Source organism: Muscardinus avellanarius (assembly GCF_963383645.1).
Source record: "Muscardinus avellanarius genome assembly, chromosome: 5".
NCBI classification, from domain to species: Eukaryota; Metazoa; Chordata; class Mammalia; order Rodentia; family Gliridae; genus Muscardinus; species Muscardinus avellanarius.
In genome coordinates, this window is record NC_137790.1 from 104,101,961 (window position 1) to 104,106,090 (window position 4,130).

A 4,130-nucleotide genomic window follows, 5' to 3' on the forward strand; every position below is an offset into this window, starting at 1 on the left:
TTATTTATCACAACTACTGTTGTGATATTAATTGTCTAGGACCTCAACAGCTCCATAGAAGTCTGGGAAATATTTATACATAATGTTCATTGCCTTATTTGACTTTAAATTTCCCCAAGCAATGGTACATTATCAACCCTTAGTGAAGCCTTAAAAAAAACACAGATTGAACAATGGGTTAAAGGAGGCAAATACGGCATCTGCCTTTAGAACTATCAACTCAGGAATTCTTTGAATTATTAAATTTTGCAGAAGTTATTTTCTCTCATAAAATCCATGTGAAGACAATATTTTTACTGCAGATCTGGCAGTTTTTCATCATCACTGTCTTGTGAATCATCATCTCTCCATCTACTTCTGGTAAATCTGCATCTTCATCACCACCATGTTGTTCATCATCTCAGAGAAACGATCAAAATTAGACATGTCTTCATAGGACTCATCTTCCCGGCCTTTCCAATTATTGAAGTCCACACTAGGTCATTTAAGCTTTGTCCGTTCTTTTGTTAACCATATGACCTTGGTAATTTTTTTGTTGTTGGTGGTGGTGGTGGTACTGGGGTTCCTGGAAGCCCTTCTTCCTCCGGGCTACACTCCCAGACCTATTTTTATACTTTTTAAATTTGGAAACAGGGTCTCTTAAGCCAGCACGGCTGGCTTCGAACCTGCGCGATCCTCCTGTCTCCGCCTCCCAAGCGCGGGGATTACAAGCATGCGCCACCACGCCCGGCTTTGACCTTGGTAATTTAATGGACCTTGGTAATTTAATTTAATTTAAGGAGCAGATTCTCCTTTTCATAAAATTGATCTGTCTATTCTTTTATGCTTGGAGTCATTTGGATCAATACAGTGAAAAAGATCAATTTTATTTAAGTGTTTAAAATTATCACTTCCTCCAATACAACTGAAAGTAGGTTTGGATTTTTCAAAATTTACATTAACATCTTTACTGTCTGCAACACAAAATTCAATTGAAGACATAGTCCCTTCAATCATATCACTTTGCAGAAGCAGGCTGCATGGTGAACTGGTAGGGGCAGGTGAGCAGGTGGGCAGCTGGGGAGCCTGCTCTCTCCTCCCTCTCCTCCCTCTCCTCCCCACTCCCCCCCTCTCCTCCCCTCTCCTCCCCTCCCCTCTCCTGCCCTCCTGGGTGGGCGGCTTGGGAGCCTGCCCTCTCCTCCCTCTCCTCCCCACTCCTCCCCTCTTCTCCCCTCTCCTCCCCTCTCTTCCCTTCCTCTCCCTTTCCTCTCCCTTTCCTCTACCCTCTCCTCCTTTCCTCTCCCCTCTCCTCTCCTCCTCCCCATCCCCTCCCCTTCCCACAGGCCCAGGAGCAAGCGAGCTGGGGGTGGCGAGAGGATAGTTAATCTTTTAATGGGTCTATCCAGAGGTAACTCTGTAGGCAGTCAAGGAGCATCTGTATATGATGCAAGGGAAGTTGGACACAGAATAGTGGTTCCTTCTGGGAGTGAAAATGAGATTTGTGAACTCTCAGAAGAGTTTATCTTTTATTTATTTATTATTTATTCATGCATTATAGTCATACATCTTAATGGAGTACAAGATGGTAGAGGCATCCATGAACAAATCACTCATTTTGCTCTTCCCCAATTCCCACCACTATCCCTTTCCCCTCCCTCTTTCTCATGTTGAGCTTAGTGATGGACTTTGATATGTTTCTAAATGTACATCATGTGCATTAGGGAATTTCTCTCTTCCCCCTCCCACCCCCTTCAGTTAGGTCACCTTATTTGCTCATCTGTGGTTTATCTTTCTTTGTCTATAGTTTCTCCTATGGCCCTTTTTCTCTCTAGCTTCCTCATATTAGGGAGAGCATCTGATTTCTTATTTTTTGTGACTGAGTAGTCTCACTTAGCATAATATTCTTCAGTTCCGTCCATTTCCCTGTAAATGACTTAATTGTGTTTTTCTTTATGGCTGAGTAAAATTTCATTGTGTACATATCCCATAGTTTTGTAATCCATTCATCCGTTGATGGACATCTCGGCTGGTTCTTTAGTTTGTAAAGGGTGAATTGTGCAGCTAGAAACATAAATATGCATGCGTTTGTTTGATACCATGGTTTCCTTTTTTTTGGGTAGATACCCAGAAGTAGTATTGCTGAATCATATGGTAGGTTTAAAATTTCTATTCTTCTGAGGATCCCTTATATTGTTTTCCAAAGTGTTTGCACTAATTTGCAACCTCACCAACAATGTTTTAGAGTTCCCACTATTCCACATCATTGCCAGCATTTGTTGTTGTTTGTGTTTGGAATGATTGCCATTCTAGTTGGAGTTAAATGAAATCTCAGGGTAGTTTTGATTTGCATCTCTGATTTGTAATGATGTTGGACAATGTTTTTCATGCATTTTTTTTGCCATTTGAATTTCTCCTTTTGTGAAGTGTCTATTTAGTTCACTTGCCTATTTTGATTTGGTTATTTGTTTTCTTAGTGCTAAGTTTCTTGAGTTGTCTGTATATTCTAATTATTAGTCTTCTATCAGAGTAGTAGGTGGCAAGAATCTTCTCCCATTCTTTTGGCTCTTGGTTGAGGTTCTTGACAGTTTCCTTTGCTGTACCAGAAGCTCTTCAGTCTAATGCAATCCCACATATTGATTTGCCTTTTAGTTTCTTGTGCCTTTGGGGTCTTGTTGAGAAAGTTTTTACCTGTGCCTTTGTGTTGCAATGTTGGACCTATGCCCTCTCCAAGGAGCCTCAAGGTCTCTAGTTTGATTTCCAAGTCTTTGATCCATCTTGAACTGACTGTGGGGTTTATTTCCATTTTTCTGCATATGGTTATCCAGTTTTGCCAACACCATTTGTTGATGAGGCTATCTTTTTTCTAGTGTATGTTTTTGACCCCATTGTCAAAAATCATTTGGCTGTAAGTGTACAGATTTGTTTCTGAGTCTTCTATTTTTGTGCCAATATCATGCTGTTTTTATTACTATGACTTTTTAGTAGAGTTTGAAGTCAGGTATTATGAGCCTTCTGCATGGTTCTTGTTGCTGAGAACTACTTTGGCTATTCTGGGTTTTTGTTGTTTCAAGTGATTTTAAGGACTAATTTTTCTATGTTTGTGAGGAATGACCTTGGTAATTTTTTTTTTTTTTGGTGGTACTGGGGTTCCTGGAAGCCCTTCTTCCTCAGGGCTACACTCCCAGACCTATTTTTATACTTTTTAAATTTGGAAACAGGGTCTCTTAAGCCAGCGTTTCGAACCTGCGCAATCCTCCTGTCTCCGCCTCCCAAGCGCGGGGATTACAAGCGTGCACCACCACACCCAGCTTTGACCTTGGTAATTTAATAAGTATTTCACTGAATCTGTAGATCAGTTTTGGGAGAATGGTCATTTTGATGATTTTATTTTGTTGTATTTATTTTGTTGGAGTATAGTTTTTCAAAGTAGCTTCTGATACTCCCCTGGATTTCCATGCTGTTATTGGTAATATCTCTTTTTTCATCTTTCACTTTAATAATTTGGATTGATTCTCTCTTCCTTTTGGTTAGGTTGGCTTGTAGTTTATCTATCTTGTTTAAATTTTTGGGGAAACTAGCTTTTGGTTTTGTTGATTTTCTGTATTGTTTTTTATTCTCTACTTCATTGATTTTTGCTCTGATTGTAATCATTTCCTGTCTTCTGCAGCTTTGGTGTTAGAGTGTTGCTGTTTTTCAAGGGCTTTGAGGTGTATTATTAGATTATTTATTTGGTGATTTCCTGTTCTTTTTATGTGGGCACTCAGTGCTATGAATTTTCCTCTTAATACTTGGTTCAAAGTGTCCCAGAGGTTTTGATATGTTGTGTCTATATTTTCATTTGTTCCTAGAAATTTCTTTTTTGGTGGTACTGCAGTTCCTGGAACCCTTCTACCTTCAGGCTACACTTTCAGACCTATTTTTTAAATATTTTTATTTGGAAACAGGGTCTTTGAAGCCAGCGAGGCTGGCTCTGAACCTGCAAGATCCTCCTGTCTCTGCCTCCCAAGCACGGGGATTACAAGCGTGTGCCATCACGCCCGGCTTGTTCCTAGAAATTTCTTAATTTCACTCCTTACTTCTTCTTTGACCCATTTCTTGTTTAGCAGTATGGTGTTCAGTCTCCACAGGTTTATGTGGTTACTCTGGGTTTT

General features: G+C 40.0%; 1 pseudogene across 1 annotated transcript; it reads right to left on the reverse strand.

The window, feature by feature from the left end:
* Window positions 1-293: 293 nt before the first annotated feature.
* On the reverse strand, window positions 294-1,021 carry LOC308263577 (prostaglandin E synthase 3-like; annotated as a pseudogene). Its single transcript has 2 exons — window positions 821-1,021; window positions 294-475 (listed from the first exon to the last, which is right to left on the reverse strand). The product of its transcript is annotated as a prostaglandin E synthase 3-like (transcript).
* Window positions 1,022-4,130: the final 3,109 nt, after the last annotated feature.